This window comes from Panthera onca, chromosome C2 (assembly GCF_046562875.1).
Source record: "Panthera onca isolate mPanOnc1 chromosome C2, mPanOnc1 haplotype 2, whole genome shotgun sequence".
Lineage (NCBI taxonomy): Eukaryota > Metazoa > Chordata > Mammalia > Carnivora > Felidae > Panthera > Panthera onca.
This window is the reverse complement of record NC_138347.1, coordinates 60988243-61009853: the sequence shown is the minus strand read 5'-3', so window position 1 is coordinate 61009853 and position 21611 is coordinate 60988243. Positions and strand designations below refer to the sequence as shown.

The 21611-nt window shown below is 36.4% G+C and overlaps 1 protein-coding gene across 45 annotated transcripts in view; it reads left to right on the top strand.

Moving 5' to 3' along the window:
- The window catches only part of ZBTB20 (zinc finger and BTB domain containing 20), a 785665-nt gene that overhangs the window by 359730 nt on the left and 404324 nt on the right, over positions 1-21611 (top strand). The window lies entirely within an intron of this gene.

The following is a 21611-nucleotide window of genomic DNA, read 5'->3' as shown; positions in this document are numbered from 1 at the left end:
TATCAAGGTCTCTGCTTTCTCAGAATCCGGATCAGACTCTTGCCCTATGTCTAAAAGAATCTCCCCAACTCTTAGCATCTTCTCTGTGTCTTCAAAAGTAAAGTGATCACGGACTAGGATTTAGTATACCTAATGAATGGGCCATGGATTATGAACAAGTACGAAGGGAAAATAACATCAAAATCGAAGGCAGTTCATTAGAAGCACTGAGAGGTCAGGGAACTGTTGGAAAAATCTGGTATGGAGTTGCTGTTAGTGATATAGCTAAACTCAAGAGCAATAACAACAAAGAAAACCCCCTCTCCCCAATTCCATTTAAAAAGAACCACCATCATAAAAACAGCCCCGGAAAGAGACAGCACATATCTGTATTTTTGGTGTCTGACCATATATCTTCATTGTAGCTCTTCTGCCACACATTAACAGTCACTCATCCCTTGTGTTTCTCAAAGATCACCTTTGTGCAAGTCTCCAAAGCTGTTCTACCAGTGTTACTATTTCTTCTTCATCCTCTTCTTTTATTTGAGCTCTTTTTTTCCCCTGTGTGCAAAGAGGCTCTTTCTCTAGTCTCTTTGAACACATTTCCCATTTCATTAGGACAGATGGGTGTTTCTATATGATGTCTTTTAAAGTGATAAGATGGCAAGAATAGATTTTGAACAATATTTTACCAGTGTTATGGAAAAATTAGCAACTGTATATTCTATATACACACACAGAAGCTGCATAAAATGCAAATTCTATTCATGTCTGATCTCTTCTGCATTTATATAGTGACTATTGCTATGGCATCTAGGCACTTTATGTTATTTCCTCTTATTATTATTTACCACCTGATCATTGCAAAGTGCTTTTTACAATCAGAGAATTTCATTAACAGCCCATTCCCTGTCTTTGTTTTTCTGCACCCTTGCATGTAAAAGTATCAAGCATCTTAGTAGCTATATCAGATAAATTACAGCAAAAAAAAAAAAAAAAATAGAGTGCTTCTGACAGAAGCATGGGGAAGAAAACCATTCCAAAGCATCTCCTAAAATCCAGTTTATGATATATCTTATCCAAATAATAATATTACAGAAACAATTATAGAAACATTAGAGATTGAGCCCTACCACTAGATATGCACTTTTATTTATCATGGTTTCCACCGTTGCAGTAATCAGAATTATGAGGTGAGCAAGGGGAGTATTGTCTGCACTTCACACAAAGAGTGGTCTGGGCAATTGCCCTTTCTCACTATAGAAAGCTTGGGACTTCTTATTGCTTCCAGAGCTGCCTTTAGCCCCTAATTATAGAAGTCAATCCATTTTAAAATTTGAAAAGGCACTGTTAAAATTTTTTTAAGCTAAGAAGATAGAGATTTGTTTATAAAAAGGTTCATTGTGATTATAGATGAAAGTGCGGGGTTGGTACCTTAACAGTTTGATTGAATTAAAATCAAGTTCACTCTGGGGTTTCCTTCTCAGTTCTACAACTTGCTTTCTCTTTGACTCCAAGCTAATTGCATAACCTCTGGTTGACTTGTGCCTCGTCTACACACTCAAAGTGAAATTCAGAATTGAGGTTATTAATCTAACTAATGTAGACTATAACATTATTTCTCTAAATATTTCTGCAAGAGAATTTGAGAATTCTGACTTAAGCAGACAGTAATGAAAAGTAACAATTTTATGTACAAGTTCCTCTTATCCTTAGGCAACAACCCTGTGGAAGTAGATGTGTCAGAGTCACTTGGAGGGCTTGTTAAAACACAGATTGCTGGACCCCCCACCCCACCCCACCCCACGCCCCGCAGAGTTTCTGATTCCGAGTCTAGGGTAGGGACTGATGATTTGCATTTCTAACAAGTTCCCAGGTGATGCTGGTGGGAACCACACTTATAAAATCACTACACTAAGGGAGATGTAGCTTAAGTACAGAAAAGGAAACCGAGGCCCAGTGATCTCAAGTCATGGCAGTAAAGTGGCAGAATGCAGTCAAAAACCTGGGACTTTTGACTTGAAATCTTACTGTCTTTCCACTGCACACATTTTTCTTTAGTTCTACTGCTTTTATGTTTTGAATGACTTTCAGTTGCCTTGAGATCCTCAGTGAAATAGCTTTGTAAAGGAGTGGTAATTGGATCTTTCCCCCCTTGGATCTAGTAGCTATTCTTATTGGATTTGTGAAAAGAGAAGAAGGGGCCATTCCAAAATTTAGTGACTTGCTTTGGTATGAAGGGCTTTTAAGGCCAGCCTTATACTTCCCTTTTGGGGATAAGAGCAATAAACTTGACTCTTCTTTGTGTTCATTCATCATAGCCCATAGATAGATGTGAATGGGTTCTTTTTGATGGACTTGTGACCATATTCTGCTGTGACAGTGCTTTGTAAAAGTTTCCACATGTATATTACTTCTTCATGTAGTCATGATGGATGAATTTGGTGAGGAATACATGTTGGGGAAGGGGAGAAGCCACTGCAAAGAGGTTGAGGACCCTGTTTCTAGTGCTACCTCACTCTGGCATGGGTCTGCTGATCTTCACAGAGGGCAGGACAGCATAGTGCCATGGTTCACAATCCAGGCTGTGGGTCACAGTCACCCAGGGGAGCTTTGAAACAGACACCCATGTCTGGGTCCCATGTGCAAGAACTTCGGATTAACTGTTCTGGGGGTAGGGTCTGAGCATCCGAAGTTTTTAAAAGCTTTCCAGATGTTTCTAATGTGTAATCTGGGTTAAAAACTACAGGCCTAGCACTTAAAGAGCCTGGATTTTGAAATTAGATCTGAATCCCTTTCTTGGTGCTTCTACTCAGTTACGGTGCAAACTTGAACAAGTTACTTAATCTCTGTCAGTTTTAGTTTTCTCATCTGTCAAATGCAAATAATAACACTAGCCTTGTAAGATATTTGTGAGAATTAAATGAGATGATGCACTTAAATGTTTAACATAGTTCCTGGCCTATGGTATGGACCTATTTACATGTTAGCCAATGTTATAGTGCACTTTGATTTCTTAATCTGTACAGTGAGAGAGTAATTTATGAAATGGAAGACAGATATTTTAGGATTCTGTATAGATGCTTGCCTGTCACCTTACCCGTAGTAGCCTACTCCTTTCCATCAGGCCCTTTCACTTCCTAAATACGCATGTTTTGTTAGGTGCAGTCTTTGACAGACTCAGCCTTTATTACTATATTTTACCAACTATTGCTAGTCTGTCCTCCTTCTTCGTATCAATACTAAAAACTTGAAAAATAGAACATATCCACTGTAATTCCCATATGGGGTAATGGAAGTATGATGTATGGTTGACAAATATGCTTAAGAAATAAATGGCAAAGCTTTGTAAACATGTACAAAAATATGGCCTTTCAGGTGATTGCTCTGTTTTCTGCCATCACCCACTCTGAGAGTTCAATCATTGGTAGCTTTTGTCACAGAGGAGGAAGGGTGCCCATACCCTACTTCTTAAAGATTACAGTTTCAATTCCCTTCATTCTCCCTGATTTCTTCCTGTGAGTCTTAAAGAAGCTTTAATACAGTTGAGTAATAACAATTTTTAAAGGCAGCCATGGTTTTTTTTAAACCTGTTGGCTTATCTGTGTCTATGTTGACTAGGTTATACACTTCAGAATATTTTATGTCACCAATTTAAAAAATTAGATGTTTTGAAAAAACTCCCCTTGTTTCTTCCTTAAAGTATCCAATTATGTTTTTGGATGGACAGAGGGGAATTATTTGACTGTCCAATAAAAGTACAGATGGTTCCATTTTCCTTGACTCATCTCACAGCACACATTAGTCAGGTCACATGCCTATTTGGGAATTTTTGTAGCACTAGGTCACTTGCCGAGCTTTGGGGCACATAAAAGACTATTTGCCTGGCTTTTAAGTTTGTGGATCTTACACTGTGCCTGGCATGGAGATAGGAAGGACATTTTTTTTCCATTAAGCTTTTTCACTGTGTTTTGAAAGGAAAAGTTGAAGCAGAGTCCCTACTGAGATTTTAACATGTTCCATGGTGGTAACCATAGGAAATAAGGAAACAGAAAATTTTTGGACATAAGGAAGCCAAGGAGTCCATCTCAGCCTGTCCTCACCTCTCGGATACCAGTTGGATTCTGCAATATTACTTTTATCTAGGTGTATATCTAATGCTTTGTATGTCTATAGCTTGCTTTCTGATAGAAGGGAAACATTGCTACCAATCATCATGAAAAAAAATTGCTCTCTAAACCTTACTCAGTCCCTCTTCTGGACAACTCAATGGAAACATTCATTCAGATGTTAATAAAGCTAAATCATGGGATTTTTTATTTGGAAAAATCCATTTTGATGTTTAAAGGGATTCTCAAAGGGTGTTATGATAGAGCCTATGTAAACTCCAGTTATGGAGAAAAGTACTTGTTTCACACAAAGATATATAAACACAGAATAATGAAATTTTTCTTCATTAAATTCAGGGTACTTAAATTCACACAAGTGCACACACTCCAAGCCCCCACAACACACACGTTCTCTGCCTACTCTCCTTTTCCTTAGCTCACCCCTGCCCTAAACTCCGGGGATCAGAGTATACTAAAATCTGAATCAACTTCCATTTGTAAAAGATCCTATAATACCATTTAAGCAAAAGTGCTTGACAAACAAATTTATTGGTCTTCTTCCCTGGAAACTTAAATATGAATAATTTTGATATGGTCATGTGTGGGTGTGTATGTGTGTGTGGGGGGGGGCATTGTATTCTTCCTATAGACAGGGAACATTTTCAAATAATCTGGTCTGATAAATCTCTATTGAAAACTCACCAGTTCATTAACATTATACCTATGCTAATAGTTTCTATTTCCTTTTGTTATATGGAAGTTATTATGAATGAGATTCTAGAACACCACTTTCCATAGTTACATTCAAATAGTGAAATATAGCTAACCAAGTAGTAGTCAAGACTATTAGTAGTTTTTTTGATACACATTCAACATGGCAGCAGTTATGTTTCTTTCTTAAATCCATGTTAGCACCAAAAGTGCTAACCAAAAGTGTCATTAAAGTGAATTATGGAAATTCAAAATGATTTTTTTTTAAGTTTTTTTAAAAGTGAGCTATTATCGGGTCAGAGATAGTGCCTCACAAGACTGGCGTCAGCATCACTATTATTGCCATTTTAACTCGACCACCCCAGATTAAATAATCCTACAGTAAAATTTTTTTTCATAATTCATTTTGAAAGATAAACACCATGTACACAAAGTCTAAATGAAATATCTCAGAGATACAGAGCCCATAAAATAGGCATTTTCTATAAAGGCAGGAGAAAGTTTGCTCAAGGAGCAGGTTGAAAGGCACGGTGGTATAATGTTAGAATGTATATGCTCTAGTTCAGATTCTGCCACTAAATGAGTTAACTAAGGTTAAAGGATTTAACTTCCCTGTGCATCAGTTCCCATGTTTGGCTCAATGTCAACTTACAACCTCCTACATGTTAATAACGATCAAAATAATTAAGGTCATCAAGTTATTTTTAAGTGTTCAATATTAGATACAAATACAGTCTGTTAATGATCAAGTTTTAAATGGAAATTTGGACCAAATCCTTGGGAAAAAGTTTCTTGTTCCAAATGATGGAGACTAATTGGATGATGTCACAGTCTGATTGTTTTGTACAGGTTGACAACAAAGGTAGAGCCAGAGAGAAGGGGCCTTAAGCAGGGCAGTGGCAGTGGACTATGGTTTTTAAATTAATGGGAGAAATGGGAGACATCTTGCAGGAAGCGTATTATTTGTGTTATGTTATGTGAATTCTCCAATGTTCAACTCAAAGGATGAATTGAAAAGGCTTATCTGACAAGGGGAAGCTCTGGGGAAGATGCAGGGTTTTTGGCATAAGACTGTTCTCAAAGTTAATTCTACCTCAGGAGCTGGCTGCAAATTCTAGGGTCATATCCCTACAGATTCTGATTCCACAGTAGTTCGTGGATGGACCTGTGATTCTTCATTCTAACTAGCTCCTCTGGTGATTTGGTTGCTGATGGCCTTGAGACCATTCTCGGAATTTACTGTCATAGCCATTCAATGCTCTAGCCTTCAAACTATGTGGCTTCTGGTTATGGGGAAAACTGAAGGGATTATTTAAGGCTCTGTAAAGCCCTGCAAGACAGAACTTTTTATTTGTTTTAATGGAGATTCCATCTCTTTAAAATTTTATCTGTTTGTTCTTACTAAATTTGCATGTTTTAGCATTTAGGAAAGAATACAAATAGAGCTGTTTGGTCAGAATTTTTACTTAATTTGGCACTATAGGATCTATCGGAATAAGGAGTCTTTTACAAATTTTGTTATTTTTTTGTTCTCTTTTTTATGCATGTGCCCAGCTGTCTTCACAAAACTAAAATGAATTTTAAAAACATAAGTGAACAGTTCCATTTAATATGTCTATTACATGTTGCATATGAAGTACTGGTGCCATCTGATCTAACCTCGAAAATTCTTGAGGATAAGCAAGAAATATCCCATTGCTAAGAATTTTTTGTCATATGAAAGAAAATCTCTCTCTTATTCCACATATTCAATTTCCTTGTCATTTTACATTATAAATAAATAACAAACCAATTTGGCACATGCCCACCGATTAAAAATAAAAGTTGTCAGAGTGAGAGGGGAAAGAAAAAATATGAATTATTAATTATAATATTAAGCAGCACAAAAAAGCCTAACATGAAATGATATCACCAAAAAAGAGATTTTATCAAAATGAAAGTGGGACAATGATATAGTCTTTATCATACAATTTGCATTGTTGCCATTTTAAGCCAGAAATATATTTACCATACCTAGTGCATTTATATCAAATTTGATGAAAAGATATTTTAATCATGACAGAATGATGAAGTTATTTATAGAATAGTAGGATTAAAGGAAAGCTCAATTTTAAAGTCATACATTAAATTATCATATTGACCTGGTGGTTATATTCACTATGACATCATACTCTTGCATATTGTTATTTTTAAAATGTCCAAATACTGAAAAAAGCAACAATACTTAATAAGAAGAGCGAATGATGTTTTTCTTTCTAAGATGATTTTAGAAGTTTATATAGCTCATATTGGAATGGAGATGAAAGCGTTTTGGTGGTTTGGGTTTTTTTTTGTTTTTTTCCTACATGGAGATTTCAAGTGAATATACATTGAGTACTGGTTTACAACTAAATATAGTTTTTTGTTTTTTTTTTTTTTTAGCAGGGAAGAGTGATTTCTTCTCAAGAAGGGAAGCTATCAGGGTTTTAATGGAAATACTTCAGACTATGTCTCTCTGAATTAATGTGATCTAACACTTGTGACTGACTTAAATTTTCTTTTCTTAATTAGGCCAGCCTTTTGTTTTTGGCTTAAAGACTTCCTTTTTTATAAGGTTTCACGTGGTTCATAAAATGTCTTTAAATTTCATTTGGAAACAGTGGCAATTCTGAAAACAATCTACACATTTAGAGTAATCTCATAGGCATTATCCACTTAGATTCTCAGGAAAAAAATTCACGTGTTGTTCCCATGAGTAGCATGTTTGGTTCTGTTTAGTAGTATTTTTGTTTTAACACTGTAGACTGCTTCCTTGACTTGGGTTAAGTTGCTAGTCCCATTTCAGCTGGTTTTGTTCATCATCTTGATATTTTATTCTCTCGAGCATGATGTTATAGTACCATCTTAATTTTTAGTTTTTAACTGAATTTACTGCTGGTGGAGGTTGAGAGGCAGGTCCATATCTAGGCACAAGGCAAAAAGTTGTAAGCCTGTGTGCATCCTTGCAGTAAAGCAACTATTTGTTTTTGTTTTTGTTTTTGTTTTTGTTATTGCCTACTTGAAATGTTTTTCAAACAGCTAAATTCTTGGAGTCCTATTTAAGAAAAGCTTTTGTGTCATAGAATACCCTGTCCCAATGTCTGCCAAATGGGTTCTAACTTTAATTTATCTTGCCCATGAATTTCTAACTTTGCCTCTTAAAAATACATCATCCTTATTGCTATTTCCATCAGCACCAAGCATTTTTTTCGGCATCCCATCTATATCAGTATATTACATGAAGATGTTGTCCCCTCAGTGCAGGTAAAGCAGTAATGAAATAAAATGCAGTAAAAATTTTCAGTTGTCTTATTTCTCTTTCTTTTCTTACTAGTAGTTTCCATTTGATCAGAGAATATCAGTCCTTCCAGTGTTACTGTCTTGTGCAAATATTCATCCAGAAATGACTTCCCTGGCTCCTGTAGTCTAAAGAATCTGTTCATTAAGCTTAGGCCTTCCTTGTAAATCATGTAAGTTTCATGGCCTTCCTTTTTTTTTTCTTTTGTTTCTTTGGGGTTCACTGATTCCCACCATGTACAGTCATTTCACAGCTGCTGTCATCAGCTGCTCTCCCTTGGTGTGATTTATTTTTAATAACATTCTTTTTTGCCCAATTTTGATAACCATTAGTCTCAATAAATTCCTCATAATTTTTAGTTCTTCTTTGAGTTTTACTTTTTAAATCACTGAGTAGGAACGAGAAAATAACATAAGCATTCAAAGAAAAGCAAGTACAGTACTATCAAAATGAAGCCCTGCAATCCTATCTGATAACATTCTCTGATAACATATCAGAGAACATTCTAGAAACAAAGAAAAAGAAATCTAAATAGAACATTATTTTTTTTTAATTTTTAAAATATATATATATATTTTTTTTTTTTTTTTTTTTTTGAGAGAGAGAGAGAGAGAGAGAGAGAGACAGAGTGTGAGCCGGGTAAGAACAGAGAAAGAGGGAGACACAGAATCTGAAGCAGGCTCCAGTCTCTGAGCTGTCAGCATAAAGCCCGACACAGGGCTCGAACTCACGAGCCATGAGATTATGACCTAAGCTGCAGTCGGACACTTAACCGACTGAGCCATCTAGGCGCCCAGGTGCCCCATAAATAGAACATTATTCTTAAAGGGAAGAACATGTAGTTAATTAATTATGAGTAAAATCAGGTTATAGGAAAAATCAGAAAACAACTGGCTTTTAGGTGCCGAGCAATTTTAATAAATATAGTTAATATTTATTAAGAGCATTTTATGTTCTAGGCAACATGTTAAACAACTTTCATTCATTATTTTATACGTTTAATTCCTCTGACAAATCTACAAGAATCAGCATTTTAATTATTTCTTCCATTTTATGGAAGCAAAAGGCTGAGGTTTAAACAGCTTAAGTAATTTGCCTAGGGTCTCAAAGCTAGGACTGTGGAGCTCAAACAGAAACTCAGGTACATCTGTAACCTTTATACTATGGTACTTTACAAGTTACAGCCTTTAAAAAATAAATACATGCAAAATTCCAGTTTGACTACTATATAGTAGAGACCATGAAAGACCTTAAAGTCAATTTATTATTGACATATACTTCGGTGTTAAGAAATTTTGAAATATTTCCATGGTAGAGCATGGTTCAGGTTTTGGAAAATGGATCTTTCAACTCAGGTTTGCTAGTTTCATTCTCTGTAGTGGTGGAAAGTCGTTTTGGCTCACTCTTTTTTTAACATGAAATAATGACTGATTAATGTTAGATAGCAAAAAAGTCTTCTGGAGTCTTTTGACATATATATTTTGAGTAAATGTAAAATAAATGAATAAATGTCCATGTATTACATAATTAATAAAAGCAGTCCTTAAATAAAGAAGTTTCCATTGACTTATTTTTTGGTTAGTACTGGTTAAATTTTAAACTAATATATTAAATTCTGATGATCTGGCTTTCTAAGACTATCTGGTAAATTTCATGTACTCAGTAAACTTAAGACAAGGTGACTTTTTTGGTTGCATGATGTTTTCATGGTAATCTATTCCTCAATGTAAAAATACCATCTTTCTTCAGCCTAAAGGGATAATAACCAGTATATGAAATCTAGTTTGGGCCCAATATATCTGCTGTATACAATGTTCTAAGCCAACAAGTCACTAAATTCAGAAATTGAGTATTCTGGAGCCAGATGCATGAGAATTGTACTGCCTTGAATTGGAGGGTTCATGCAAATTTTCTGATCCAGAGATTTTTCATATTTCTTTTAACAACAGAATCCTCTTTTCAAAATAAATGATTGGAGCCTTTATATATGAACCAGTAAGAGTAGTATTTTATTAAACTTGTATTATAAATTAAAATTATGTATCATTTTAATATTATAAAAGTCAATTACTAAGAATATAAAGGTGAATATGAGAAGAAGTGGAAACTCAGGACTGGTTTATTATAGCAGACTAAGCTCAGTGTATTTTTGTATGAGGGATGGAGTACTTATGGTGTCAAGAAAATCATGAGATACGTGTAAGCAATTGCAGATACCAACAGTTTTTTGTTTGTTTTGAACAGCTGGCCTTCTGATATCAGGGTCTTAATTTGAGGCCTACATGAAAACTAGTTAAACCTATTGTATGTACTTATCTATTAGCAACACATTAGTCTCCAATATGTTTTTTAAAATTACATAAATACATTTAACCCATCCCCTGCCCATCTTCCTTCCAGCAACCCTCAGTTTGTTCTCTCTAGTATATAGTCTGTTTTCCAGTCAAATGGGTGATGGGTACTTGGAGGGCACTTGTGATGAGCAGTGGGGGTGTTGTATATAAGTAATGAATCACTAAATTCTACACCTGAAATAGTACACTGTATGTTAACTAACTGGAATTTAAATAAAAACTTGAAATAGGAAATAAAATAAAATTACATAATACATTTAATTTGCATGCCATTTTTATCACAATTATAAATTTACATTTTAATTAAACATTTAACAGCTCAGTCATCTCTTTGTAATCATCTGTTTGTGAGCTTGGGGACCATGAAGCATAGTTTGAAAACCACTACTTTGGTTCAAATTTTTAGGAAGTAACCTTATTTTTTCCTCTCTGTTCCTCTATTATTTGAGGACAATTCAACCCTTTGGGGATGCTTTTTCTTGTGGGTTTTGGTATATTTGAATTCTTTCTTCAGCTAGAGGTTAAAGTCCTAAAGGGCAAGAATCTTGTTTTTGTTTCTTTGCTTTGTTCTCTTCATGAGACTAATATTACACATTGTGTATAGACATGGGGTTCGTTCAGTCATAGTTACCATCTGTGCACACTAGAGAATTTGCAAAAAGGGCCCAAATCACAGTTTCAACCCCCCTCTCATCTATCGCTCTATGTTTCTACTTCTGTTCCCACATGATGATGTTGATAACAAAAATGGTTCAGTGAATTCTCTGGGCTTCCAGTTTTCAGAGCTTCCAAGATGGGGCTGTGAATCCACAAATTGTGGCTTTTGAGGGTGGCACTTTGAAAGAATGAGTGCTGGAGGGGTGGAATAAGGTTCAGGGACAGGACCTTCTGATAAACTAGAGCAAAGGGAAGGAGGGGGAGGAGGCTTAGATGTAAAGAAGAAGTGAAAAGGTGAGGTAAATGCTAGTGTGGAAGAAGGAGCCGTTTACGTGATAGAGGCAAGATAGTTCTGGTACTACTAGTGCCTTCTCTGAAAGCATTGAAGTGTGCAGAAGAGTGGCCAAAAATCAGAATTGACTCTCTGGACCACAAATACAAAATCAAGTCCAAAGAGAGAATGTGGCATAAGCTATGACACCAACCAAATGATATCAGAGCCAGAGCAAGAAAAACTTGTGTAGAACTCAGAATACGCTGTTGCTTTCCACCCTTCTGTAGGTTTGGGGTATCCAGGTAAGCTTAGCCGTTAGGGAGCTCCCCAGTATGAGCGTCATGCCTCACTGAGACCACTACTTGATGAGCCAGTGAGGAAACAAAAGCAATATAGTATGCTGTGAATTCACAGAACCCAAACTAAGTCTGTTTATACAAATAGGTAACATTTCTACTAACTTACTTGAAAAAGATCATTTTTTTATAATATAGGTGTTTACATAAAGCCAATAAAATGTCTCGTGTGTGTTAGAACATTTTGCTTTTATGTGGTAGACCACTTACCTCCTCTTCAGTGTCTGTTGAAACATTTATTTCCTATTCTCTATTTCATTCCTGTTGCAGCATTTATGTATGATTTGTTTGTTACTTTTATCAGTTGATCTTGCCCTCCCCATATGCTCGTGTCTGACTGGCCTAGTTTCCCACATTCAGTATGTGATCTCTAGCCCTTCTTAAATATTAATTAGTGTAATTGAATTCCCTCCAGTATTTCTAACCTCAGGCACCTGAATCTTAGTGTTTTTATTAGAAGTGATTTGTGCATTTAAAGTCCAACCTGCCTTCCCATTTCCCATCCCCCAAACAACTTTTCTTGATTAGGTAAAGGTCGGGGTACATGCCTGCCTCAGAGAAGGTTTCATGGAAAAATAAAAGTATTATATGTCACAACCTTTCTCTGTTAAAGACTGAAAAATACAAAGCTGTCTTGAATCTTTTGCAAAGAAAATCATCCAGAGTGAATAAGAAAAGGATGTAACCATGTCCAGGTGCACAGCTAGAAGTCAACAACAGAAGCCAGGCAGAGCCATGCATAGAGATGGAAGCAAAGCCTCACCTAATCACAGCCCATTCTCCACTGGCAATACACCCAGGCCCAAGGACAACACCTTAAGTTCTCCTACTCTTTTAGTTTGCAGATCCACCTCTGACCAGCATGCCATCTCTGGATGCAGTCCATGATTACACATGAGTGACTCTCTTCCTTGGCAGGAAATATGAAAAAGGAAAAGGAGAAGAGCCTGAAAATAGGGCTAGAGAATCATAAGCTAGTGAGAAGATTTGTCAATAAGATGACTAATTACTGCCATTCATATCTGAGGAAAAGCAAAAAACAAACAAAAAAGTTAGATGACTAGAGATGTAGAGTATGTTCTGATTTTTAGAAAGTAGAAGAAGGTAGTTTATAAGGACAAACAACATGATGTCGGTCCTGAGCAAAGGCCTAGAATGTATTATTAAAACAATAAAGCATAAAGCAATGGTTTATGATTCCCCTGGAAGAAGTGGTTCTTGCTAGAAACCAGAATGGCTTCAGTGAAAACAGGTCTACAATATGTGATCTGATCTTGCCTGGTTAGATGTACAGATGGATTAGTAACTGGTTGAATGACCACACTATTAAGTGCAAATAAATGTCTCAATGTCATACTAGAAGGGAGTCCTATGGAATATTTCAGGAATAACCTAAGCCTTCTCTTGGCCACCATTTTTTTTCAATTACTGGGATGAAAGCACGTCCATCAGAGTTGCAGATGACGTGAATCCAAATGCATCGAAAAGTTGTTGAATTAAGTAATCAAATTCCAAAGACATCTCGGAAAATGGGAGCAATGGGATACATCTAGCTAGAGGAAAGTTCTAAAATGAATAACGGCCAGACTTTATCTTCATATTTTTAAAGACTATTCATGAGTTATATGGGTGGTATATGGCTTAACAAGCCAGTATAAGAAACCTAAACAAACAGGAACATCTTCAGAGGAAAGTGACCAGAATGATAGGGAAATGAAACATGTGATACAAGGAATGGTTAAGGGAACTGGGATTGTTTAGAAATTCATGAAGAATGGGGGCACCTGGGTGGCTCACTTGGTTGAATGTACAACTCTTGATCTCAGCTCAGGTCATGATCTCACAGTTTGTGAGATCAAACTCCACATCGGGCTCTGCACTGACAGCACAGAACCTGCGTGGGATTCTCTCTCTCTGTCTCTCTCTGCCCCTCCCCTGGTGCTCTTGCTCTCATTATCTCTCTCTCAAAATAAATAAATAAACATTAAAAAAAAGAAATTCACAGGGCCCCTGGGTGGCTCAGTCGGTTAAGCATCTGACTGTCGGTTTCAGTTCAGGCCATGATCTCACGGGTTCATGAATTCGAGCCCTGCATTGGGCTTTGTGCTGACAGTGCAGAGCCTGTTTGGGATTCTCTCTCCTTGCCCCTCCCCCACTTATGCTGTCTCTGTCTCTTTCTAAATAAATAAATACACTTAAAAAAAACAAAGAAAGAAATTCTTGAGGAATGAATATGATAACTATGTTCAAGTACACTAAGGACTGTCAAATGGAAGATAAATTATGTTGTTTCCTGTGACTCCAAGTAGAACACAAGCCAGTGGTAAAATATACAAGAATATATATTCAGGTCAGTTTATAAAAACTAACTTTGTAATACCCTTATGTGCTCAAAGCTGGAAAACAGACAAGAAAGAAAAAAATATTAGTCTGGAAGACAAACCTAGGTTAAACTTTGGTTATGCCACTTATCGTTTCTGTCTCTTTGGGACATGTTTCAAATGTCCCATAATCTGTTTCTGTACCTAATAAGTGGATTTAACCAATTCCTACCTTGCAAGTTGTAGAACTTTAGCGTCTGTATTAGTTTGCTAGGACCGCCATACCAGAGTATCATAGACCAGGTGGCTTCAATTACAGGAATGTGTTTCTCAGTTTGGGAGGTTGGAAGTCCAGGAATTGAAGTGTCAGCAGAGTTGATTCCTCATGTGGTCTCTCTGCTTGGTTTGCAGAGGGCCTTCTTCTCGCTGTGTCTCCTCCTCCCTGGTGTCTCTTCCTCTTTTTATGAGGGCACTAGACCTATTGGACCAGTGACCCACCCTCATGGCCTCATTTAACCGTATTTATCTCTTTAAAGGCCCTATCTCCAAATATGGTCATACTGGAGGTTAGGACTTCACATGTGAATTGGGAGATTGAGGAGGGGTTATATTCAGTCCCTAACAGTCCCTAATATCAACAAATATGAACTCCCCGAGACCAGGGTGTTTGAGCATGGACAGCCACTTTGCAGAGATGCTTTACAGGGTGTTAAAGCCTTAGATAATTATAATCTATAATTCTAATGAACTCCAACACTAATATTCTGTCATTATAAAAATAAAATCTCCAGTGGAGCATCAACTCTGAAATTCTGCAATGCCCTGAAACGCTCAGTCGGAAGGTAGTTGTTCAGTACATACAACAACCTTCTTTAATAAATGTTTTCATTTACTATTTGAAATTTCAGTCTAATTCACAAATATTTACTCATATGCTAGACCTCCCTTAACTTCTTCAGCCCAAATTCCCGAGATGCATTCTAGGTGAAACCTCTGTGTCTTTTGTGGGAAGACCTTGCTTTGCCAAACCTCCGAATGCTCTAAGTCAGAAGTTGTGCATATGTAAGTGAAGGGAGAATGTAACTATCTTAAAACAAAAAGGTGAAATAGGGAAGTTGTACAAGTAAATGCATGTAAAAAGTAAGAATAACAAGAGGTATGTTACTTTAATCCAAAGGTTTCAAAGTCTGAATCTACGGCTTTGAGGCTTTTGAGTTCAGAACAACAAATGAATGATTTATTTTGTTCATACATGCAATGCTGTTATTCCTCATTTTAATATGCATAGGTATTGGCCCCATGCTTAGAAACTAACAGTTTAAAGTTGAACCTATGCTAGAAGCCAGGCTCTGAGTTTGGTTAGTCTTTTGGTTTGTCTTTCTTATAACGAGTATTTCTGTGGAAATAGGGCTGTGTTGTCTCTTGTGTCTGTGTGTAGTTGGAGTTACCTTTAAAAGCCAGTATTCTAAGCCAGTGAAATAATACATTCTCTTCTTTTTCTCTTGACAGACTAAGTAGTATTATACAGTAGCACGTCTTCTCAAGGAATGTATACCTTTTTTGTCAGATGAACTAAAAACAAACAAAAAACCTGAACACTAACAGTGATTGTAACAGTTGGCAATTGAACATTGCCTCCCCTTGAGAGGGCCAGTTACTGTAACTAGACATTTACAACTGAGAGTAGGGTATCTGGTTTGGAAAGAGCATGGCAGCTTGAGCTGGATTACCCGTATCCCAGCCTCCTAGCTCTGCCACTTGTGACCTCGGGCAGGTATCAGATTCTCTGAGCCTATTCCATGTTATGTAAAACTCTATATTTGGGCTTCTTTTCAGGTCTGCACAGAGTTTGACCCAATGTAATTTATTTCCTTCTTTGATCCTTAATTCTCTCACCTTCTGATAGGTATAATATTAATCCTTTCCCTACTTACCTATCCCATGGGATTGTCGAGACAATCAAATAATATGATGTTTGTGAAAGTGCTTTATAAACTGTAAAACACTGTACAAATGCTATTTCTTTCTTCTTATGAGTGGATGGGGATGCTTAACTAGAAATGGAATTGGGACCAGCCAGGAATTAACGTTGATACTGTTTCCTAAGAGACGTTAGAGGCCTCATGTTTTTGTCTATTTAAATTGCCTGAACTGATCTGTAAAATGAAGATCTTTAACAAGAGGCATTAAAGTTTATTGTCTGTTTTTCTGTGGTACTTCCCAGGGAACATAGGAAACATTTTTTTTCCTTTTATTTTTTTCCCCTGTATTTTTGGGCTGCTGTCTATTCTTGAAAATACTAAGACAAATTCTTATCCTTTGAAACTGTGGGGATCTGGGCCCATGGTGCTTACTATCATTATTTCTGTTGCACTTGTGGTAATTGTTATTATTAATTATACTTCATAATTATATAGCTTCTTATTTTAAGGAAAGATAAATGGCTAGAAAATAAACAAGTTGCTGTTATAGAGAGATTTTTGGAGTTTCAAACATTTTAAATCCACTTTTGACCTTTTTTGCACAAAGACTTCTACCTGAATCTTCAAACAGAACATTTTTTTGTTCCACCATTGAAAATAAAATACTAACTAGTGACATGGTGTCCTCAGAGTCACGCCTGAGAAAATAGGGTCAGAGAATTTCATTTCCTCTTTCTGCCTTTTAAAATAATTTTTAAAGTGTAGTTACTAAATAGTGGAAGTCTGTTTAAGAGAGAGATTTTGAAGCAGGAGGTGGAAATAGTTAAGCAGTGACCTGCACCTAAGAGGGAGTTGAAAGTAGCTTGAGGATTATGGGGCAGGCAATCAAGTGTAACACGGGTACAAAATGTGCGGCATGGATCGATAGAGGCTCTCTAGAATAAAAAGTCCACCCACCGTCTTTAATCTCTTGGCTCTATTAGTTTCAATTCTTGAATAACCTTAATGCTGATGAAGTGTTCTCTAAGTTTCCAGGCTGGTTGGCTTGGGGTCCCATGCATCACGGGTCTCCTCATTCCCACAGTTAAAGACCTGAATTCAGTAGAGAGACGAGGAGGTCAAAGTAAGCATTTGTGTTTCCTTGGGTAACTTCCATGTAGGTGCTTCTGTGACTTGGTATGCAAAGGAGGATGAAATTTTACAGGAAATAAAGAAGGTATTCAGTTATTCAAGTATTTCTTACTTTGAGGAAAACCTTCCTCTATCCAACTGTCATCATCTTCTAAAGCAGTGGTTCTCAAAGTGACCAGCAGCATTTGCACACCTGGGAATATATTATAACGCAAACTCTTGGGCTTCAGCCCAACCTACTGAATGGAAACTTCGGGGTGGAGTACAGCAGTTTGTGCTTGAAGAAGCCCTCCAGGTGATTCTGATACATAATACAATTTGAGAACCAGTGTTCTAAAAAGACGTTGAATTACACTGGGATTATATTGGAGCAAGTAAAAACTCTATCAAAAAAACAACAGTGACTTTTGGAATTTAGAACTCTATCGTTTTACCCCAAGTTATCTTTTGTAAACTATTTCACAGTTGTATCCTAAACTATTGAATACTTTTTACCTCGACCTGCTGTTCATATCAACATTTACCCCCATCCTAAAATGATCTTTGTGTCTCTTTCTAGACAAATTTTTATTCATTCTGAATCATCCAACTCAAATACTGTTCCTTGCAAAAACTTTACCAGTCATGTCAGCATTCTCTCAATTTGGTTTTCTTAGTTCTCAGTGTCCATACTGTTCATGTAAGCCTTATGACATTTCTCGGATACCTTTTATAATAAACTGTCAACTATTACAATAAACATTGCATTTATTTAGTATCCACTATGGTTACCACAACCTTCTCAGAGAGTCCTGTGCCTGAGTTGCTGAGATCTTAAGTAGCTTACCCTAGCTCACACGGTAAGTATTAAAAAGAAGATTCTCCTTTAGACTTACTCACTATGCTATATTATCTAATAACATTGATAAACTTTTCTCATATTGGTATTTTTTTATTCTCCCCAGCTTAACTGTATGCCCAATTGCAATTAAAGACCCCAATTCTCTTGTCTTTACAATAACTTTTAGAATATAGAGAACTAATGCATATCTGTTGGCATATTGTATTACAAATTCTAAATATTTCTGGAATTTGTCTGGCTTCTTCTTTGGAAAATCTTGAAAGTGAAGGTTTTAACATTTCATCTTAGATCCAGAAAGCTGTCCACTTATAGATTATCTTTATTTTAGCAAATTAATTTATCGATTGCATTTAAAATATTCAATTCACAATTGTGCATTGATTCTTATCATCAATTTTAATAAATGCATTTCAAGAATACTTTATAAAAATGCCTTTAAAGGAGGGAATAGCTACTTTTGTTATTTAAAGAATTTACCAATTTTCAGGAAGTTAGTTGATTGTTTTATAAGAAGAAAAAGGATAAGTTGAAAATGAATCTGACCCTTGCCTGTACACTTGCATGTACATAATGGTGATGGAAAAAAATGAAGATAATATTAGCAGCTAAATAGTAATTATTCAGGAAGTGTATTTCATTGAAAAAAAAGGTTTTTTTACTCTGTAAGCATAACATACTCTGTGAACATGTTATATTTGTGCATTATTTAAGTTCACCTGGCTGAATTCTTACCTAAGGAAAAGAAATCATAGCCTCTCCCAGGTACAGGCCACAATGTGTGACTATTTGGGGGATAAATATTTGGCCAATTTCTATTGCTTTATAGCTGTTCCATCATCATGAGGATCCTTGATCCTAAGTCAAAGTCACATGGATGGTTGCGAAAATGCATTTTCCTGGATTCCATCCCTACATATTGAATTATAATCCCTGGGATTGGAGCCCAGCAAGTTACATTTGTAACAATCACTTCCAGGTGATGCGAATGCACAATTAAATTTGAAAAGTCACTTTTATTTGGATTAATTCTTTTTTTTCTTTTCCCTCTGGGGGATCAAATCTTCCAGAAAACTGAGGAGTGAGTCTCAACATTGATGTCTTTTAGGCAGAGAGCTTCAGTGACAACCTTAAGTTATTATTGTATTTGCCTTCAACAGACTTTTATTTAGTTTGGATACTTTTGTTTGCCAGGTACTCTTATCTAAATTAATCAATTCAAAACCCAAATCATTCTGTGATATAAGTATTCTTGGCCCCATTTTAAAGATGAGATAATTAAGGCTTAGAGAAGTAATTACCTTTCTGAAGGTCACCCAACTAGTAATTGGATTCAGTTTGACTCCAGAATGTGTGTTCTTAAACTCCAAAACAGGAGTGAGTCACAATTTGAAATCAGATCTTTTCAATCCTGCCTTTCCCTTTTTAAAAAGCCAGCTGCACAGTAAAGCTGACAGCAGCTAATTCCAGGTTTGTGTCCAAACTCTGAGATATTATGATGTTAGTCCATAGTCGTCCTTACGTTATTGGCTGGTAGCTGTAGTGTTATCATGTGACAGGCTCAATCAGTAAGCCATCACCTTCAATATTATCAGATGGATCAATGGAGGCATCATCAACATAAACCTGTCTGATAGTCTTCCTTGTCTTCTATTGTTCTTAAGAGACCTGATATATATTCTATGCAAAGATTACTACAAAAAGGTTTTTATCATTTTATTAAGGGATTTTCTACAACAATATCAGGCTTCATTTCCCTCAACAATGCTTTGTTTTGATAAATCTTTTGCAAATACAGCTGGTACCTCTGTATGGCTGACTCAATGGTTTTTAACCTTGGCAGCACATTCAAATCACCTATGGACTTTTAAAAATACACAGATGCTTGGGTCTAACTCCTACAGATACTGAATCATGGGGTCTGGAGTGGGGGCTGGACATGGATTATTTATAAAGCCTCACAAGTGCTTCTATAGGCATGTAGTATTGAGAATCAGTGATCTAATTCATTACTTGGCAAAGAATTTGAGAATATCTTATTTACTAAAAGAGCAATTGAAGGAAGCAAAATCCCTCCATAAGTCCTATAGTGAGTCCTTGGAAATAAAAGTGGAACTCATGAGCAGCTTGAGAAGCTGTTGCTTGGGCTATCCAAATATTCAGATTTGACCCTCAGATAATGAAAAGGCAAGAAATAAGAAGCCATTAGAGCATGGTACTAAGTGGAATTATGAGAAACCATCTGTAAAATGTTGTGGGGTTTGGAAGGACCTGTTCTTTTTAACAGACATTTTTGTAATAGAAAACAGGGTAATGGAAATAGCAGCATATTTTAATCTATCTGCATTTCCTTCAGATAAAAATAAAATAAAAGGGAAGGGCATAACCTTGCAAATGTATCTTGATCTCATATTATTTTTGCAAGATAGACAGATATGGGGCCACTAGTCAGCCCAACTCAGGGCTAGCTATCAAATCAGAGCTCACTCTTCAAATCCCAGCACTAATCGAGATGATAAAGAGCTACCTTTAGATTAATCCTGCTCTGGACTTTAGACGAAAGATACTGCAGTTTAATTACTGAGTGAAATTCACTTTGTCTGATCTGCCTGTCTTTGCTGTAATGTAATCAGCATCACCCCCATCTGAAACATGGGGCTGTGAAGTCCAAGGACCTGTGTGATTGGAGGAAATAAAATGATGCTCAAACAACAAGCAGCCGCAGTGCAGTAATTATTCAAACCTTGTTTTCATCTGTATGTCATTCTCCTATTGGCTTGTCATGACAGCAACTGAAAAAAGGATGGGAGAGCATGTGATTGAAAGGGAGATTGACCTGAAGGAATCAGACCAGGTGTGGGAGGGAAGAGCCAAGCTATATAAAATCTTAAGGCTAATTAAACTTGGTTTTTCTTTAATATATATCCCACTGGCTGTTCCTGATCCCACAAGTCCAAGCTAAACCATTCAGCTGATATGTCTGTCTGCAATTAAAATCTCCCCTTCAGTTGAAGCTCTATAGTTCTTACTTCTCTGAAAATAATTTACTTTTCTGTTAAAACTGGCAATTACTTGACACATTTTTTTCCTATAAGTCTCACTGTAATTTTTAGAAGTTAAACTCAATAAGAGAAGAGGGTTGCAAGTTTTCTTCTGTCAGAGATACTGGCCTTTTCAGGCATCCTTTCTAGGTTTGCATGGACCCACTACCTTTCATATGGGAACTGAATCCAGAAAGGTACCTGGCTTCCCTGTGAACTGTTACCCCATCTTATACAAAATGTTTAAAGTAAACATTAGTCCTTTTGTTAGAGAGTGGCTGAGCCAGGATTTGAACCAAGATTTGTCTGACTCTGGGCCAATCTCTTTTGACTGTACTCTCCTTCCTCCCTTTATTCTCACTAATTTATGGTTAATACCCCTCTAATTGACTCATTTAACACATTGCTAAGCACCTCCTATATGTGTTGTGTTATACTCCACATATACATTAGTGAAACCTGGAAGGAAGAATCACCTAATATCTATCTTCAAAAGCTTTTAAGTTTGGTGGTTCGGTTGCTTTTGTGGCTTTTATTGTATGTTAACATTTTTTAAGTTTATTTATTTATTTTGAGCGAGAGAGAAAGAGAGAGAGAGAGAG